This window comes from Macaca fascicularis, chromosome 8, assembly GCF_037993035.2.
Source record: "Macaca fascicularis isolate 582-1 chromosome 8, T2T-MFA8v1.1".
Taxonomy (NCBI): Eukaryota; Metazoa; Chordata; class Mammalia; order Primates; family Cercopithecidae; genus Macaca; species Macaca fascicularis.
The window spans coordinates 64,296,535-64,317,117 of record NC_088382.1 but is presented as its reverse complement, the minus strand read 5'-3'; the positions used below and the strand labels follow the sequence as shown (position 1 = coordinate 64,317,117).

Sequence of the window (20,583 nt, the reverse complement as noted above, 5' to 3'; positions counted from 1 at the left end):
AGACTCCGTCTCAAAAAAAAAATAAATAAAATAACAAACTTGAAGAGGTTTTAAAGAGAATTCCTATTGGTATTCCATAGTCATTTTTCACAATATTATGTAATTTAGAAAATTGAATTTTGTCTTACTTATGTACGAAATTCATATGTATTATGTAAAATATACAATGAAGTCCTACATTAAAGAAAAACACTACATGTTTGTCTCAGATCTCTGTCGCCCAGGCTGGAGTGCAGCGATGCCATCTAGACTCACTGCAGCCTCAACCTCCTGAGTTCAAGCGATTCTTTTGCTTCAGCCACCAGAGTAGCTGGGATTACAGGCACGCACCACTGTATCCAGCTAATTTTTGTATTTTTAGTAGAGATAGGGTTTCACCATGTTGGCCAGGCAGGTCTCGAACTCCTGGCCTCAAGTGATCTGCCCGCCTCAGCTTCCCAAAGTGCTGGGATTATAGACATGAGTCACTGCACCCAACCAAGGGAATTGAAAATTTGATTTCTTTTGTCGGGTCTATCATTTACTACTTAGATACATAATTCAGGTAATTATTATCTCTATTTCTTCATGTGGAGAAGCCTTATATTTTTTTTTTATAATTCTTCTTCTTCCTCTTCTTTTTTTTTTTTTTTTGAGACAGGGTCTTACTTTGTTCCCTGGGCTAGAGTGCAGTGGCACAATTTTGGCTTACTACAGTCTCAACCTCTGGGGCTCAAGTGATCCTTCCACCCAGCCTCCCTAGTAGCTGGGACTACAGGCATGCACCACCATACCCAGTTAATTTTTTGTATTTTTAGTAGAGACAGAGTTTCACCATGTTGCCCAGGTTGGTCTCGAACTCCTGGGCTCAAGCGATCCACCCACCTCGGCCTCCCAAAGTGTTGGGATTACAGGCGTGAGCCACCATATCCAGTCTACATAATTCTTCTAACATCCAAAAAACTAACAGCAATCTTAAAAAAAGGAGAATTAATGTTCTGTTCTCCCTATTCAGCAATTTTGAGTTTTCTTTCCGTTGAAGTCTATCATTAAGTGTCTTTCCTTGGGTTAGTTAAGCTGCCTCATGTCTTGCCTGGATGAACTCTCTTTCCATCTAACTCCAGATCTTTTGCCAACCACAACAGGAAGAAATAATTAAATAGATCCAGATCTTTCTCCAGAGGCACCGTCCATTTTTGTGTGGGCTTCCAAACCATTATCAATGAACAATATTCCATCTATCTAACTGCTGTAAAGTATTACCTGTCTGTCTTTAGATCATATTAACTTCTAACTTCTTGTTTCCTGGAACTACTCTAATCTTACATCAAATTCTCATCTTCCAGATCAGATAAAAATGAAATGTTTGAAGTTTCTGTGTATGTACGCATTTGCAGAATGAAGGAGCATTTCAAGTATGTAGTGACTGATCTAACAAAAGATGGCATTCTTAATTAATCATCTTATTAAGAAGAAGAAACTCCAAAACAGTAACAAAAGCTGCCATTTTCAGAGTTCTATGTGGGCAGCACTGTTAGGTATTCCACCATGGTTATCTCATTTAAATTCCTTAACAATCCCACAAGCTAAGTACCGTGATCCTTCTTCTATGCATAAGTAAACTGAAGTCACAACACTTCCCCAAGTTTCTACAGCTAGCTGGTGCCACACCAGAAATCAAGAATTCAAGGACACGTGTGATTTGATTACAAAGCTGGGCTTGGAATCACCATAACTTACTGATTCCCATGTTCTTTCTTTGATAATTATCAAGCTATCTTTGACAATTTTTTCATAGTACCTCAATATTCTCACATGTTAACAAATGGCGACTCATAGTCCTCTTAATACCTCTTAACTCGTGTATCCTGAGACACTCAAAATTCAAGAGGCTTGACAAAAGTGTTGGTGAGGATGTGGAGAAATAGGAAACCTTGCATCTTATTGATGGGAATGTAAAATGGTGCGGCCACTATAGAAAACAGTATGACAATTCCTCAAAAATTAAACATAGAATTACCATGTGAGCCAGGAATTCTACTTCTGGGTATATACCGAAAAGAACTGAAAGTAGAGATTCAAACAGATATCAACCCATGTTCATAGCAGCATTATTCACAGTAGCCTAAAGGTAGAAGCAACTCAGATGTCCATTGATGGATAAATGAAGAAGCAAAATGTGGCATACACATTCAATAGAATATTATTCAACCTTGAAAAGGAAGGAAAGTCTGACACATGCTATAACACATATGAACCTTGAAGACATTAGGATAAATGAAATAGATCAGTCACAAAAGGACAAATAATGTATGATTTCACTTACATAAGGTACCAAGAGGAGTCAGATTCAAAGACACAAAAAGTAGAATGGTGGTTACCAGGGAGGGGGGAGGGAGGACTAGGGAGTTGTTTAATGGAGGTGGAATTTCAGTTTGGTAAGATGAAAAATTCTGAAGATGGATAGTGGTGAGGTTTGCAAAACATGAATGTACTCAATGTTATTAAACTGTAAACTTAAAAATGGCTAAAATGATGAATTTTATTTTACCACAGTTTTAAAAAAAAGAGACGTGCCCAACTCTCATCAGTTTGTTGCCTTTCACTGAAGTCTCACTTTTGTCTTTTCTGGGTTATTTCAGAATGAAGAGTTGATAGTCATAGATTTTATCTGCTAGTCACCCTAACTCTCCTTTTCATTATGACCTGTCTTAGGAACTTCCATACCAAGTTAACAAATCTCCCTTTGAGAGCTAATTTGTAAAGTAACTTGATGTGCCTGCCCTTGAGTGGTTAAATGATGAGAGCTACCATTAGGGAGAGCAGGCCATCGGGCAGAAACTGTGCTTAGCACTTTATATACATTCGTTTCTTTAATTCTCCTCATAATTTTAGGAGCTTGTTTTGATTATTACCTCCATTTCATACTCAAGGCACATCTTAGAAAATCCAAGGAAGTAGCCTGAGTAATTGTTGAAACTGAAAGAAAATTGAGAGTAAAGGATAAGGTGAGGTTCATGTTTTCGGGGAAGTCTTCCTACAGGGAGATGAAGTTGGAAGGGTTGGTAAAATTTACAAGGAGAAATGAGAGGAAACAAGAAAAGGTGTGTGTTTAACCCACCGTACTTAAAGCTAAAACCACACCTATTTATGAACAGCTGGAAAATTCTTTTGTATGATAGCATTGCTAGTAAACCAGGTACATGAAAGCAGATAAAATTTCAACTTCAGAAATAATGAAGTTGGCTGGGCACGGTGGCTCACACCTGTAATTTCAGCAGTTTGGGAGGCCAGGGCAGGTGGATCACCTGAGGTCAGGAGTTCGAAATCAGCCTGACCAACATAGTGAAACCTTGTCTCCACTGAAAATACAGAAATTAGCTGGGCATGGTGTTAGGTGCCTGTAGTCCCAGCTACTCGGGAGGCTGAGGCAGGAGAATCACTTGAACACAGGAGGAAGAGGTTGCAGGGAGCTGAGATCGTGCCATTGCATTCTAACCTGCATGACAAAGCAAGACTCTGTCTCAAAAAAATAAATAAATAAATAAATAAGTTGAGTCTCAATTCTAATTTATTATAAAAAATCTGGCTGGATGCCAGGGATCATGCATGAAATCCCAGCAACTTTGGGAGATTGAGGCAGGTGGATCACTTGAACCCAGGAGTTCGAGACCAGCCTGGGCAACATGGAGAAACCCCATCTCTACAAAAAATAGAAAAATTAACCAGACGTGGTGGCACGTGCCTGTAGTTTCAGCTACTTGAGAGGCTGAGGTGGAAGGATTAGCTGAGCCCAGGAGGTCGAAGCTGCAGGGAGCCATGATTGTGCCACTGCACTCCAGCCTGAGTGACAAAGCAAGACTGTCTTTAAAAAAAAAAAAAAAAAAAAGCCTAAAGTCTCTGACTTATGGACTTAGATTAGTGACTTTTAACAATATTTTTAAAATAATGAAATAATAGCAGAGAAATACACAGAGAATAAGATAAGAAAAATTCTTGCATCCATTATGCAGTTTGGTTGATTCTTTCGTTTGCTCCAGTTATATAGATATACAGGCTTTGTGATATTATAGACAGTCCCCATTAACAAAACATAATGCTGCAGTTCAATTATAGAAGACCTGGGAACTGACAAACAAAAGAGGCGAATTTAGAGATTCAAAAATAAGGTAATGGAAATTTGGAGAAAAGACCTACCACTTAGAAAAAATAGGGAAGGAAACAATCAAGAGATCATCCATGAATTATAGAATGATGGTGTCTGAGACAGGCAAGGTTAATTTGCAAAGGCATGTCCAATAGTAGATATCTAATACTCTATAGAAAACAAACTGTGACTTACATAACTTCCTTAACATGTCACTTTTTTAGAAATATTGACACATCTCTACAAAAAATAGAAAAATTAGCCAGACGTGGTGGCACGTGCCTGTAGTTTCAGCTACTTGAGAGGCTAGTTACAGAGTTCAGCAGCCTAGAAAGAAAGAGCAGTCTCTATTGAATGAGACAATCTTGCTACAAAGCTACCAGTTAATGAGAGTGGCTGAAGAATAATTGCTGACATAGTGATGTGTAAGGGCTCTAACAACTTGGAATCTGTCATGATTCAAGGAAATTTACCTTTGCATTTCCTGCGACAGTACTTGTTAAGGAAAAATTTAAAAGTAACCTGAGAAACTCCTGTTTAAAAGTAGAATCGATAAACAGGGAAAATTCTTAGAAAATCATCATGTAGAAAATCATCATTAGAAATATTGCTATGAAATCATCAATGTGATAATTACTTGTGATTTTTATCTTCTTATTGGGTAATCAAGATAAACAATATTACTACATATCTATAGCTCCCCATCTCCCAATGATATATTTTGTTTATTAAGTAAAATAATCAAATATATTCTGCCTTCCCTTTTTTATTAGTAGAATTACTCTATGAACATAAAAACAATAAAATTGTATTTCTTCAAAATATTCTACACATCAAATTTTTAATCTTCCCTTCAAATAAGGAAAATTTCTGAAATTTTAATACGTTCAATAAAATCTGCCCATCTTTTTATAAATATTATTCCAAATATATTCAACCCATGAAAGCATTTATCTACTTATTTTCTTAAATATTTATCTATCCATATCTATAGCTTATACAGATGTACATTTTGCAAAATCTCTTCATAATGGTCCATCCCAAGAACTCAATCAACTTACAGTTTCTTGTGGATGGTCAATACGCAATGTAGACATTTTATGAACTAATTGCTGCTACTCACTGGTGGATTGAAATTGTTTTGGTATTTTTGCTAGGTAGACAAAATCTTAGCTTTTAAAAGGAGAGAATATGTGAAGTGATAGAAATGATGTTCTGGAATTAGACAGTGGTGCTGGACACCCAACATTGCAAATTTATGCAGTGCCACTGAGTTGTACACTTAGAAATAATTAAGTGAGGAATGTCTATGTTATGTGATGTACATTTTACCAAAATTTTTAAAAGAAATGAGTATTTTATTCTTTCCCGTTTGGGGGTGACACTTTGTTCAGCCTGGCAGTCATTTTTTTCTCTGGGAGTTATATCTGATCTGAGGTGGACAACACCTAATGAATATCCTAATTATAGAACAGAGTGTTTAGAAGATCATTCCAAGGGCAATGGGAAACGTGGTAATTTACCAGAAGACTGGAAGCAATTTAGCATCTCTCTGTTTGTGGGAATTTGGCCTATAACTTTGTTTTAAAATACTGAATTCCCATTAGGTCAAAAAATCAAAAAAGGAGACAAGATAAACTGTGGCCCACCTTGCAGACACCGTCACCAGGCAAGCTGGCCTCCCTCCCCGGGTAGGAGGTAGCTTCTAGACGACACATAATCAAGTGTCTTTGACAGAAAGGCCAGGCGGCTCCAAGCTGCGATGATAGCTTGCACTAACAAAGCAGGGAAGTCCAGACCCTGGTTTATTTACAAAGCCTACGTGCTAGAAACAACAGAGATAAAGCTGTTCCCAGGGGGAACGACATCAGCACCAGCCTGGGATGCTCCCCTCTTTCTTATTTCTGAGACAATATCCAAGCTGAGCAGATTTGTGCAGAGAAGCCAAGGAAAGGGACCAAGGAGCCGGGCACAGTAGCTTGCGCCTGTAATCCCAGCACTTTGGGAGGCTGAGGCAGGCAGATTACTTGAGGCCAGGAGTTCCAGACCAGCCTGGCCAACATGGTGAAACCTTGTCTCTACTAAAAATACAAAAAATTAGCTGGGTGTGGTGGCAGCCATCTGTAATCCCAGCTACTCAGGAGGCTGAGGCAGAAGAACCTCTTGAACCCGGAGGAAAATGTTGCAGTGAGCTGAGATCACACCACTGCACACCAGCCTGGGCGACACAGTGAGACTCCATCTCAAAAAAAAAAAAAAAAAAAAGAAAGAAAGAAAGAAAAAGAAAAAGAAAAAAAAGAAAGGAACGAAAGAGTGCTGAGCCTCCGTAACAGGGCAGATGATCACACTCTGGCCCCTAAAGAGGCCCAGGGACTGCTCCATCTCCCCACCATGGCCAGCCCCACACATTTCTTAGGCACTCCTGTTAAAATACAAATCATTTCCTGTGCCAACAGTTTAGACTCCATCAAGGGTGCAAAGAATATGGTGCTTCTGGTCCGCACTGGCAGGGGAGAGGCATCTGGTAGCTCAGGGCTCTCTCCACCTTAAAAGAGCTCCAGTCCTGGGGTGAAATATCTGTGCAGAAGTTTCGCTAGAAAAAACTCGGGAGATGAGCCTGTGCTAATGAGGTGACAAATTCCCCCCAAGGTTTGGTCTTCTCTGCACATGTCTGGCAAGTAACCCTGGTTGCACATGGTCCACAGTCTCTTCTTGAAGACAGAGTTAGTAATAGCCTCCTCTCCACCCACATGCCTCTCACACACACACACACACACACACACACACACTCACACTTGCCCTTCAGTCACTCAGTGGTTGCTTTGTGCCAGATCTTGTGTTAGGAGAGAGAATAAAACCATGGCTAGAACAAGAGCCCTGCTTTTGAGATCCAGTCTAGTAAAGGAGAGAGGCCAGCCTACCTCACTCCAAGTTCTGTATGTGGACTGAGGCTGGTGGGAACCCTGGGTTCCAGCTCTAGTGGGATGGAAGCCCGGGTAGGGTGGGGCCAGGGGAGCAGGGAAGGCCTTGGGGAGCTGCCAGCGCCCTGACTACGTGTAGCGTGAGAAGGCGGGGAGCACGCCTCTGTGCCTGATCACACGGTCACACAGTCACATGGGAGTTTTCACTGCACATGGGCCATCAGCACTTTCCAAATACCAAACCCTGATTATCTGAAATTGATGAGAAAATGGGAACTCGAAATACTTAGACCAATTGAGACAAAAGGATACTGTAAGAGTGGTTTTAAATATTAAAACTTAAATATCTATTTATTCAGTTAGCTAAATTCTACACCCATAAATAAAAGTGCAGAAATTGCTTACTTGTCTTTTCTTATTTACAAGAAAACAAATACCCAGTTTCTCTGAATTGCAGAATCTAGCTATGGAAAAGAAGAAAAAGCAGAGGAAGACGAAGGAGGAAAGGAAGAGGAAGAACAGGAGAAGGAATCAGAGAGGAGGAGAAGATGAAGAACAATGAAGACGAGGAAGAGGAGGAGGAGGGAGAAGAGAGGGAAGAAGGGAGAGGAATAGGAAGGGCTGAGGGGAGAGGAGCAGAGCCACGTGCTGACTGCACCTCTCTCTGCTTGTCACAGGGCACTAACACACGGTCAGCCCTCACTCACATAAACTATAAACGGGATTCTCAAGTCTGTGGGACTCAATATCATCCAGGTTTTGTAGATAAGGAGTGAGAGGCTCTGGAGCGGGTGATTTGCCAGAGACAATATGGCTAACAGGTGACAGCAGTGCCACGGTGTTAGCTTGTCCAGTGTGCCGCGTGCTTCTCCAGAACACAAACGAAGTTAGACTATTTCAAAACAGAACTGGAGTTCTTGGGAAATGGTTTTCATCCTATAGTAAGCTAAGATTCTTCAATTTAACAGAAATGTGTGTAATTGCTATCTGGTCGGTCTCCCAAGCTGTAACACCAAGTGTCAGCACTCCTCCAAATCCTAACAATCGTGCCTCAAATACGAGTGTCCCTTCATCGCCACACCTTCCTTACACTGGGCCCTCTTCTCCGTGGAGGCTTCCCCGGGCCCCACTAGTTCTCTCAGACCCTGCGGCAGTCCCCCACACTCCCAAGAAGGGGCTGCGTGGCCAGGCTGCTGGAGCGACAATCACACCAGGCTGCTTTCAGACTTCAGCTCAGGCCCTGCTGGCTACAGGAGGTAAATGAACACTGTGGTCAGGCCATGGTCATTGCTGGAGCAAGGAGAGTCTATGTAAGAAACTAACATAGAAGATCACTAACAAGTGGCTGGAACCCACCTTCTAGCCTCATTTCACACCTCTCTTCCTCCTCCCTTCTCTCCACCTCCCCATTTGCTGGTCCGGGACCTGGCAGACTGATCTCACAGTCCCTTTTGGGGCCATAGGGTTGGCCCACGCAACTCTCTGCTGGCTTCCCACCCCTCCCTTCCTCACCTGACATGGTCCTTTGAGCCAGCTACGCGTGCTCTCCTCTCCTAAAGCCTTGACTTTTGCCCCCAGGCAGAGTGGGATGCACCATTCCAGGGCCCCCAAAGCTCAGTGATAGAAGTGCATCCTCAGAGGAGCATTTACTCAACTGTACTTTAGCTGTAAGCTCCACGTCTGTCTTCTCCACCCGATTGTGCCTTATTAACCTTCTTCCTTCCACATGCCAATGCAGTCCTTCCTCGGTATCCCCAAAGGCTGGGCTCCAGGACCCCAGAGGATACCAAAATCTGCAAAGCTCAAGTCCCTGACATAAAATGGGGTTGCACTTGCATACAAGCTACACACAAACTCCCTTATACTTTAAATTATCTCTAGATTACTTATAATATCTAAGACAATGTAGATGTTACCTAAGTAGTCTATTGGTATTATTTTTATTGTTTTGTTGTTAGGTTTTATTGTTTTTGTCTTTGTTTTTGTTTTTGTTTTTTGAGATGGAGTCTTGCTCTGTCGCCCAGGCTGGAGTGCAGTGGCGTGATCTCTGCTCACTGCAAGCTCCGTCTCCTGGGTTCACGCCATTCTCCTGCCTCAGCCTCCCAAGTAGCTGGGACTACAGGCACCCGCCACCACGCCTGGCTATTTTTGCGTATTTTTAGTAGAAATGGGGTTTCACTGTGTTAACCAGGATGGTCTCAATCTCCTGACCTCGTGATCCGCCCACCTTGGCCCCCCAAAGTGCTGGGATTACAGGTGTCAGCTACCACACCCGGCCTATTGATTTTTTAAAGTGTATTTGATCCACGATTGGTTGTATCCACGGATGCAGGACCACCGTAGGAAGGGCCAGCTGTGGTGGGCACACAGTAATTGGTCGGGGAATCTGTCTAATGAAAATAAGCAGGAACAGCTGAGACCCAGAATCCAGCTTCTCCAGGAGTGGAAAAAAATGGCTCCTTACAGGAAATATCTGTGCTTCTGGAACTTAATGGTACAATCGTGTCACCCCTTTACTTGAAAATATTCAGAGAGGCCCAGAATCTCAATTTCCAGAACTGAATCTAGCACTGTGTTAGGGAGCTTATTGCTATTCTGCAAGTGCCAGTGGGTAAGCCGCAGGGGCCTAGTGATGTCTGTCCAAGAAGAAGAAAGTCCCAGATCCCAGAGCAGAAGCCCCTCACCTTCCCCTGAGCCACTGCATCCCTGCAGGCAGCTCCCACTCTTACAAACCAACAGTGACGTGGCTGTCGCTTCACCTGCTGTTTCCCTCTCTTCTACCACTTAGTTTTCCTCTTTTCCATCTTCTCTCTTGTTTTACATTTCCATTTTGCCTGAGCGCTCTTTCTTCCCCTTCTCTCAGCTCCATTTAAACTGGAAAAGTCACTCTAAACTATATCAGAACCCACAGAGTCAGAAATGACACCCAGCTTGGCTCTGCCGTAGCAGGACATCCCACACGATCTGTAGAACTTCTCAGAACCTCAGCATCCTCATCTGTTATACTAAGGCATCATACATCGTCCTTGCTATATTTATCTTACTACTCTTAGGTTTTTTCTCTCTTGGTCCTTATTTCCTTATTTTGTCTATTATTTTGTGTTATGAATTTAAGTAAGCTGCTCAAATACTTTTTAAAATGAAATAATAAATACACAAATAAGTCTTTAGGAGTTACAATAACTTAACTAGCTAAATCTGCAATGGGTTTAGCACAATGCCTGGCAAATGTTAGTTCACTCACAATGTTAGCTCTTTTCCCGGCTCTCATAAAATATTATTTACTTATTTTCTAATTTATTTTATATATATTTAAAGTATATGGCGTGACATTTTGATATACATATAATAGTGAAATGATTACTACAATCAAACTAACATATCCATCACCTTCTTTTTCTTGTATTAAGCATCCCTAAAATCTATTTTCTTCACATATTTTCAGTATACAATACAATCGGCTTCCATATCCTCCCATTCAGCATCCATAGATTCAACCAATTGTAAATAGAAAACATTTTTAAATAAAAATAAACATTTTAAAAGGATACAAATGAAAATACAACCACTATTTACATTCTATTAGGTATTATTAGTAACCTGGAGATGATTTAAAGTGTATGGGAAGGGCTGGGTACGGTGGTTCATGCCTGTGATCCCAGCACTTTGGGAGGACGAGGCGGGCAGATCACCTGATGTCAGAAGTTCGAAACCAGCCTGACCAACATGGCGAAACCCCGTCTCTACTAAAAATACAAAAATTAGCTGGGCGTGGTGGTGCACACCTGTAATCCCAGCTACTCGGGAGTCTGAGGCAAGAGAACCCAGGAGGCGGAGGTTGCAGTGAGCCGAGATCACGCCATTGCACTCCAGCCTAGGCAACAAGAATGAAACTCTGTCTCAAAAAATAAAATAAAGAAAGTATATGGGGGATGTGCATAGGTTATATGCAAATACTATGCCATTTTATATAAGGGACTTGAACATCCACAGATGTTGGTATCCTCGCGGGTCCTGAAACCAATCCCCCAAGGAGAGATGACTGTACAATATTATTAACTATAGTGCCCCTGCTGCACAGTGCATCTCTAGACTTATTCTATAGCTGTTTACTTATTTCACAAACGTGTTGTGAGATTTAAAGGAAACATGAAGTTATCATCACTTGTCACCAAAAAGTTTCCTTTTCTTTTTTTTCCCCCTTCTCTGTTATTTTAGTCACTTACAGTTCTTGCATTCAAACATGGACTAGTGGTGATAACAGTGATAACAGCCTGTGTTTATAGAAATAGACCTATATTTAATGCTAACTTTGTGATTCTCTGCTGTAAGCACTTTAGAGATATTAACTCATTTAATCCTGCAAAGAAAACTTCCAAGGACCTTTTGAAGTATTAGTGTTTCTATCCCCATTTTTATAGGTATATCCAAACTGAGGCATTATGTTTAGTAAGCTGCCCAGAGTTACTGGTGTGAATTCAGGTAAACTGTTCCTTGGCCTGGGATTTCAGTTCCAACAGTGAACTTTCCCTGCATAGCAATTCGGCGAGAAATAATTAGCTCCATCAATGCCAGCCTCTCTCTCTCTAATTAAAGCTAGGCGTTTTGCCTTGCCCCATTCCAAGTTATAGTCTGAAATGCTCCACGGCTCTGCCCAGAAGAAGTGTGGCTCAGCATTTTAACTTTTCCTCCTTATCTCCAAGAGCTTTAGTCATAATGCATGGACTAAAGATATAATGATTGTGAATGAGCTCGTTTCCTGGGGATGAGTCTGATGGCTCAAGGAGCAGTCAAGGAGGCCAAGTACTGTGAGGTGGGCCAGTTAGTCAGTCATCCACCCACAGGAAACCATCCAGACCAGAACCCAGAGTGTCATATGTACAGAAACAGCCCATGCAGACATGGGGGTGCTGTCCTTTCTTCTTTCTTCTTGTTTATGAACTGGGCAGTTTCTGAGCCACCTCCACTGACTGGGCTAGGTGAGCCACGGAACTATTCAGAGAAAGGATCATGATGTGGAATTCCTGGGTCCTGGGCATCTTCAGCCTTGGCCAAGGCCCAGCTCCACAGTGAGAAGGAGAATCCATTTCAGATCAAGAGTCTCCAGGAATGATGGCTAATGCCACCTATGGGGTCAAGTTCTCCAGCCTCAGAACTGGCCCTGCTCACCCCCTGAAGGGCCAGCCATGACCTCATGAGCTCCCTCTCCAGAACCCAGGCTAGAGGACTCACTCACAGGAGAGTCAACAATGGGCTCTTTTTAGCGGGTAGAATTGTAATAAATCAACACTCAAAGGGAAGACAAGATCTACTCACACCATGTGTTACTGTCTGGGTAATTTGAAATTTGAGGTGTAGCTAGTCTAGATTGAAGAATTTTTTTTGTAATTTAATGTTTTAGCTTTACCCATAGACCTTCATAACTGTTTTTCCATAGTTACAAAGATTTGCTTGCAAGTAAGCCTCCTTGTGACTTTAGTGACAAGATAAGAATGATCTGTAATTAGCATCTTCAGGCCTCCTGAGCTTGGATCTGCCTGGGCAAAAGCAGCTGACTCGCCTCAGAGGAGCAAACACTGTTATCTTGTTGATGCTATTAAATTGTTTGGAAACCCCTCTCTCCTTAGATTGGTAGGTGGTATACTTAAAAAGTTTTGCTTAGCTACCTACAAATTATCACAGACACCAAAGAGTAGGATCTCTATTAATAAATGTGTACCATGCCTCAAGTAGTTTCTTTCTGTCTATGGTAATCGTCTGGAAAGAGTGCAGGATTTGACTCTGAGGTCAGCCTCTCTGAGATCCAAGAGCAGCAGCTGAAAACTCTGAACTGTTGTTGAACTCAACATAGAGAGTAGATGCTAAATAATATTTGCAGAAGATGAAAAGGAGACAGGTGAAGAAGAGAATAAGGAGGAAAAAAAGGAGGACAAGAGAAAGGGCAAGAGAGAGAAAAATGATCTCTGTATTTTCTGAACCATAAGCTAAAAGTCGTGAACTCATTCACCAGAGTCATTACATTAGATGAGGTCTTTTAAGTAACCCAGTTTTCTAAATGTTTGTTAAATATCATAAACCCTCCAGAATTATAAGAAATCCTAAAAGTACTTTTAAATGCAAAGTATCTAAAAATAAATGTGAAATATACATATTATGATTGACCTGTAATGTAATTATGTAGTTAACACAGTTATTAGATAAGATCATCACAGAATGAGGTCTCATAAATATTGGATTGAAATATAATATGATATTATAATTCTAGAATGCTAAAAATCTGTAAAATAATTATTTTCATGAAGTTCACTCCAAATTTCTAAAAATCTAAGGTTATCCTCATGTGGGAAAATAAGTCTTGGATGGATAGCTGTTTAATTTTGACTTGGGCAAACTTTTTACACTAATGTAAATGTTTCTTTTAAAAATTCTTATAGAGACAAGAAAAGAACATTAAGAACAAGTTCTGTAAAACCAGAAGAAATTTCTGATGACTACTCTATTTTTACCATTTTTTTAGAAGCATGCTGCTCCAAATATCTGGGTGATTACATACCCACTCATGTATTTCCTCCTCATGTTTATTTTGGAAAGATGGCAGGTTATTTTGAAAGAAAGGAAGAAAAAACAGACTACAGAGGAAACAGAGTTGCCTTGTATCTCATAGGGCAGTGGATTACTAAAATTACCAGACTTCATGGAAGACAACAGAAAATTCACTGCTTTTATTCATTTTCTTAAATTTCAAAGTAGTTACAGCAAGGTGATTTATATGTCCATATTACTGAGACAAATAATGATGACAATAATAAACCTTAATTCAAGGAATTTTTGTTAAGCACAAAACCGGTAATGATAAGGGTGACATTTTTTCCTGAGCTTTAGCTATCAGACAAAACTATCTTCCAATACTTTCCAGACCAATTTAGTTTTATAGCTGATGATAGCACTGATAATTCAGAGAGATTAGGTAATAATACAAAAATATAGTATGGGTATTACAAATCAAAGTTTAAGGTTTTGTTAAGATTTTTTGCCTAGTAACTATTAATTTGAAGCATTCATTCATTCAGTCAACAGAAATGTGCTAGGCGCTTACTGTGTGCCGCGAAACTAAACCAGGCATGGAAAAGTGACAGGCACGACGTCCCTGGCCCAGGATGCTCACAGCCTGCCTGTGTGGCCTCAAATGTGGCAGCGAAAGTCATGAGAAATGGCAACTGAACATTGATGCTTGTAATAAAGCATCACCTCTCATACAATTCATTGAGCGAGCTCCTAAAAATACGGATTTTTATCTTTCTGAAGAGGAGATAGATTTTGCATTGATTTACATCTGAAAAAGTGTCCTTCCTCTAACAATGAAAAATGTCTACTGTACAACATTATTTTAATTGTGTCTCTGCAGGAAGGAACAAGTCCAGAATGATCAAGACGGTTGTAATCAATGACCTCTTCCAAGATACCTTGAACTTTCTTTTGTTGATGGGACCTTCTAAAAGTGGTCTGGGAGTCAGACCACTTTCTGGCTTACACCCATTTTAAACATCGCTTAATCGCATGATGTGACAATTTGTTATCAGATGACCCTGTGCTCATACACAAACACAGCCACTATCAGCCACAGACAGGCCATAATCTGGCAAAACTTTGATGAAACAGAAATAAACACAATGTGTCGTACATATTAGTAAACGCCGGCATTCTGGCACACACGAACATTACAAACACCCTCAAAAGGAAAATGCTATGAGGCTATGTTTCCTTATATGAACCTTTCCATCTATATAAACAAGGATGGAGAAAAGGGAAAGAGGTGAATCTTTGGAAATAGTGTATCTCCTCTTCAATCTTGGAAACAGCAACTCCCCTCTTAAGAACTAATAGTTTCCGTAATGTGTCATTTTCTCAGGGGGAGGGGACTAAGGTACAGCTAGACTCTCCCCTCCTGCCTGAGAGCTTACTCATTTGAAGGTAAATGGAAAGTGAATTAGGATGGAGGTTCTTAAAAGCCTGTTTGCAGCCTGGTTCGTCTCAGGACAAAGCTTTTACCGATCCGAGACAAATGAAAAACAAGACACTGGAATGAATTTTTCACAAAGCTAATCTTTAAATTTATCTGTATTTATTTTTGAACACACAACATAAGCTTCAAAAGGTGTAAAAGGGAATTCAATGAAGAGTAAGTCTCCCTCTCTCCCAATCCACCCTTGGGAGCGCAATGGATGGATCCACCCAATCGATTGTTCTGCACCCTGCCTTTTTTTAAAACTTAATTCATCCTGGAGATCTTTATCAGTAAGTATAGACCTACCTCATTCCATACAGCTAAATGTTCTCACATAGTTTTGTATTATCATGCCATTTCTTTGATCCATTGTTGCTAATAATAAATTGAGCTTTCGGAAAAAAATGCTCTTAATTGACAAAATTAAAAGTTGGCCACCCCGTTTCTGCGTATGCATAATACCCACCCCTTAAGTGTGTTTTTGTTGTTGTTGTTTGTTTGTTTGTTTGGGGGTGTTTTGCTTGTCTTTTGGAGTTTTTGGGTTTTTTTGAGACAGGGTCTTGCGTTGTCATCCAGGCTGGAGTACAGTGGTAGAATCTCAGCTCACTGCCGCCTCGACTTCCCAGGCTCAAGCAATCCTTTCATCTCAGCCTCCTGAGTAGCTGGGACCACATGCACATGTCACCATGTCCAGCTAATTTGTAGAGACAGGGTCTTGCTATGTTGCCCAGGCTGGTCTCAAACTCCGGGTCTCAAGCACTCCTACTTTGGCCTCCCAAAGTGCTGAGATTACAGGTATGAGCCATGCCACCAGCCACAGCATGTTATTTTTTTAAATTCCAGTTCAGGAAATCTAAAAATCTAAGAATCAGTGGGTTCTTATTTGGTTCTTTAGTGACAGAAAATTGGACTTGAAACCAAGAGAACCAGAAAATAATGGTTAGTGTTAAAATAAATTTTATATTAACTGTAACATAATTGCCATCATGTTAATTTTTAACTTTTTTTTTTTTTTAAAAAACAGGCTCTCACTCTGTTGCCCAGGCTGGAGTGCAGTGGTGTGATCATGGCTCACTGCAGCCTCTACCTCCTGGGCTCAAGCAATCCTTTCCCCTCGGCCTCCTGAGTAGTTGCAACTGCAGTCATGAGCCACGGTGCCAGTCATGAGCCACGGTGCCCCGCTAGTCTTTTTCATTTGTTTGTTTGTTTGTTTAGATACAAAGTGTCGCTTTATTGCCAAGGCTGGTCTTGAACTCCTGGGCACAAGGGATCCTCCCACCTCGGCCTCCCAAAGTGCTGGGATTACAGGTATGAGCTACTTTACTTGGCCTAATTTTTAATGTTTAATATGTAAAATAGATACGATTTTTAAGTTTTAACGTGTTCCCCCAAAAGATTTCTACCAAAGAATAAACTGAGTCTCTTACAATTTGATTCTGTGTTATCCAAGGCAGTTCCATGGCTGTCTCCATAAGCTGTGTCACAGGCTGCAAGGAAGGTTGGTTACTAACAGCACATGGGAAAGCTAACATTCATCAGATGCACCAAAATTAACAGGCACTACAAACTCCAGTAAGTACATTTTAGAATTTATTTTAGAATAAAAGCTAAAATAAATCTTAAAACAATAAATAGGACGGCTGAAATTAGTTTCAAAACAGTGAAAACAAAACTCAAGAAGCTGACTGAAAACAGTTAAAAAGCAACTGGGCGTGGCGGCTCACCTCTCTAAACTCAGCACTTTGGGAGGCTGAGGTGGGGGAATCATTTGAGTCCAAGAGACATGGCAAGATCTCAATTCTACAATATCCAAGACAGGCCAGAGCATGGTGGCCGGGCATGGTGGCACGTGCCTGTAGTTCAAGGTACTCAGGAGGCTGAGGCGGGAGGATCACTCGAGCCTGGGAGGTCAAGGTTGCAGTGAGCCATGATTGCGCCACTGAACTCCAGCCTCAGCCATAGAGAGACCTTGCTCCAAAAACATAAAGGAAAGCATTGAAGAAAAGCAGTTGAAAAGCATTTTAGTTAGGAGGTGTTAGGTCAAGTTAAAATGTGAGAAATTTTAATATTGTTTTTTAAACATTTTAGTTGCTTTGCAGCTTTTTTGGTGTAAGCAGTATTCTGTATATCTGAAACTCTGTATTTATATAATCTGCTCCAGAGAGCAGCCTAAATTGTCAAAAAGATAATTATTTGATAAAATTTAATTTGCTTCAGATCCTTGTTTTTCGAAAAACTGAAACTGAAGACTGTTCTAAATATTTCCTTCAACCCCCGATTCCTCGAGTACATCTGTCTCCCTGATCCCCCAAGTTAACATCTGTCTTCCTGTAATTGGAGGATGACATTTCTCCATCTGGCTCTGAAACTGATACTTGAACAGTCACCAGAAACTCCACAGCTAACCCGCACCAGGAGCTTTCCTCCATCCCCAACCACTCAGCACTCTCTAATGCTGACTCCTGACCCAAGACTCTGGCCTTTCTTGGATATCATAACCCTGGGTGCTTTTCCTGTTGGATGTCTACACTCTAAGAGCTCCCTGCTGCTAGTTTCCTTGGTTCCTTCTACTGCTCTTCAAGGCCAAACAGCCTCAAAGTTCTTCCTCCACAGTGTTCTCCCATCCAAGGTCACACTCTTCCTCCCTGTGGGTGAATCGGTGCATGCCATAGTGTACCTCCCACCTCTGTGCAAATGACCACCGCCTCTGGCATATTTCCGTAAGAACTTTCCACAAGCCCCAGTCCGTATTTCTAACCACCTGATGATTGCTTGATGACCTCAGACCCATCATTTACATCGCAGACCACTTCCTGCTCCCTCCAGCCACTGGTCCAGTCACAGGTCTCTCCACCAGCACCTAGGCCCTGCCAGCTCCACAGCTCTTTCATGGAAGAAGTCAGGCTCTGTGCTGCGGCCACAGGGAGGAGTCAGGAAAGGTCAAACTGCCACTGGCTGAGCAAAAGAACATCTTTGCTCTTAATCAGGAAAAATCTTATTAAAATGCGGAGTGGCCCCTGAGGAGCAGGGGGAAAGAAACTGCATTTTTGTGATAGTTCTTCAAAAGCAAATCAGGGCCAGGCGCCGTGGCTCATGCCTGCAATCCCAGCACTTTGGGAGGCGGAGGCGGGTGGATCATAAGGTCAGGAGTTTGAGACAAGCCTGGCCAATATGGTGAAACCCTGTCTCTACTAAAAACACAAAAATTAGTTGGGCATGGTGGCATGCACCTGTAATCCCAGCTACTCAGGACTGAGGCAGAAGAATCGCTTGAACCCAGGAGGCGGAGGTTGCAGTGAGCTGAGTTCGCACCACTGCACTCCAGCCTGGGCAACAGAGCAAGACTCCGTCTCAAAAAAAAAAAAAAAAGCGAATCAGTTAAAGGGCTGAACCATACAAGTACTGGATATAAACAAACTCATCAGTCATTTCCATCTGTAACTTCTATCAAGGAGGGTTATAGCTGGTCAAAGAGTTGTTTTAGGAAGTTGTGTCAAAAATAAGGACATCCCTGATTTCTGAAAGATTCCATGGGAACTTGATGACCTCATAATGTTTTTTTTTCTGTATCCTTTCACCTGAGAAAAGCATACTGTATAGTAGGAGAAGAAAAGAGAAAAAGGGGAAAAGATTCAAGATAGCGACTAATACATTACTAATAGTTACCATTTATTGATAGCCTAAGATGAACCCAGTGTAATAAGCATTTCATGTGCCTTGCAAAATCCCATGAAAGAGATATTATCATCCTCATCATATAAATGAAGAAGGAGGTTCAGAGAGGTTAGGTCATTTCTCTAGGGGACACACAGCTAAGAGCTAGGATTCAAATCAAGGTCTACCCAGTGCCAAATCCAGTGCTTTTTTTGCCTTATTCTCCTCCACCCAAAAGGAGGATTCCAGAAAAAAATGCCATCTATACTTACAAAGAATTCTAGGCTTTTAAAACTATAATTAGCTGATGCTTCAGAAGTCATTAATTATGCTAGTAATATACATAGAAAAAAATTTGGAGTGTTTTTCTAATTTGTTCCAGTCATGTGATGTATTTAATTCTTTAAAACAGCCATGAATGATGGCTGGGCGTGGTGGGTCACGCCTGTAATCCCAGCACTTTGGAAGGCCAAGGCAGGAGGATCACTTGAGGTCAGGAGTTCGAGACCAACCTGGCCAACATGGTGAAACCCTGTCTCTACTAAAAATATAAAAAATTAGCTGGGCATGGTGGCAGGCACCTGTAATCCCAGCTACTCAGGAGGCAGAGGCAGGAGAATTGCTTGAACCCGGGAGGCGGAGGTTGCAGTGAGCCAAGATCATGCCACTGCACTCCAAGCTAGGCAACAGAGAGACAGTCCACCTTAAAAACAAAACAACAACAAAAAAACAAACAACAACAACAAAAAACAGCAATGGATATAAAGACACATTGTCAAAACACTTGCCATTTCGGAACAAAGCATGATTATACTCCCTAATTGTGAGTTTAGTGTACATTGTGTAGCCATCCTCCTACATCCCCTGACGCCCCTTGCTAAACTGCCAAACTCTCCTTTCTCTAGGGTGCTCAGAGGTAAAGTGTGCTCTATAGGTAAAGCACGTGCTCAACTGCCATTGTAATAAAGATTAGCAAGCAACTAGTACTTGCTAAGCTAAGCCCTTCACGTGCAATGCCTAACCTCACCCTCACAGGATCCCTGAGACATAGACATTACGGGATTCCTTTTACAGATGACGAAGCTGAATGTTGGAGAGGATGAAGCATTAGCCAAGCATACAGCTAGTCAGTGAGTTCCCACTCGTACTGTGAAATTTTGGAATCTCTGTTCTTAACCTCCAGCCAGTCAAGTACCTGACACAGATGAGAGACCAGCACTCCTGGGTAAAAGTCTAAACACCACCTTTGACTCCAGAGTCTTTGGGGAGAGATAAAATTGTTCATTGCTCCCCAGTGAAAGGCAACTGAATTTATTAACTCTATTAAAGACAATTTCTAAGTGAGATTGTCTGTTCACTCGTTGTCTATCACATTCCAAATATGTTGGGTTTTTTGTTGTTGTTTTATTTTTTTTTCGCACTAAACATGTTTCCTGCATGATTTATCTCACCAGTCATCATCCACAGGACTCAGGGAAGCGACAGGAATATGCAGGCACGAGACCCAGCTTCATCTTCAACATTGTGGAAAGGGGCTGTACTGTACATGGACCAAATGTCTATGCTCCCCAACACCAATTCCACGGAGCCTGGGGAGAGTGACCTCCCAGGCTATCCATGTTGGAATTTTATTTATTCTTGAAAGTTCTTGCAAGGTTTGTGTTCTAAACTTCACACTTATTACTGAGCGTGTCCCTCTTTTATTACTAGAGATTTCCCAAAGTGGATAAATGCAGTCAGCGGTCCAAATTCCTGGAGACTGGTGGGCTCTGACTGGAAGGAAGTGACATAAAATGGTGAGACCAGGCCTCGTAATCAGACAGTCCTGGGTTTGCCTCTTGACTCTGCCACTTGCATTTTATGCTGTGTGAACTTAA

The 20,583-nt window shown here is 41.4% G+C and overlaps 1 non-coding gene across 1 annotated transcript; it reads right to left on the bottom strand.

Moving 5' to 3' along the window:
- Positions 1 to 20,130: 20,130 nt before the first annotated feature.
- Positions 20,131 to 20,330, bottom strand: LOC123575368 (small nucleolar RNA SNORA73 family). Its single transcript, XR_006700662.1, has one exon. It is a non-coding gene; the product is annotated as a small nucleolar RNA SNORA73 family (small nucleolar RNA).
- Positions 20,331 to 20,583: the final 253 nt, after the last annotated feature.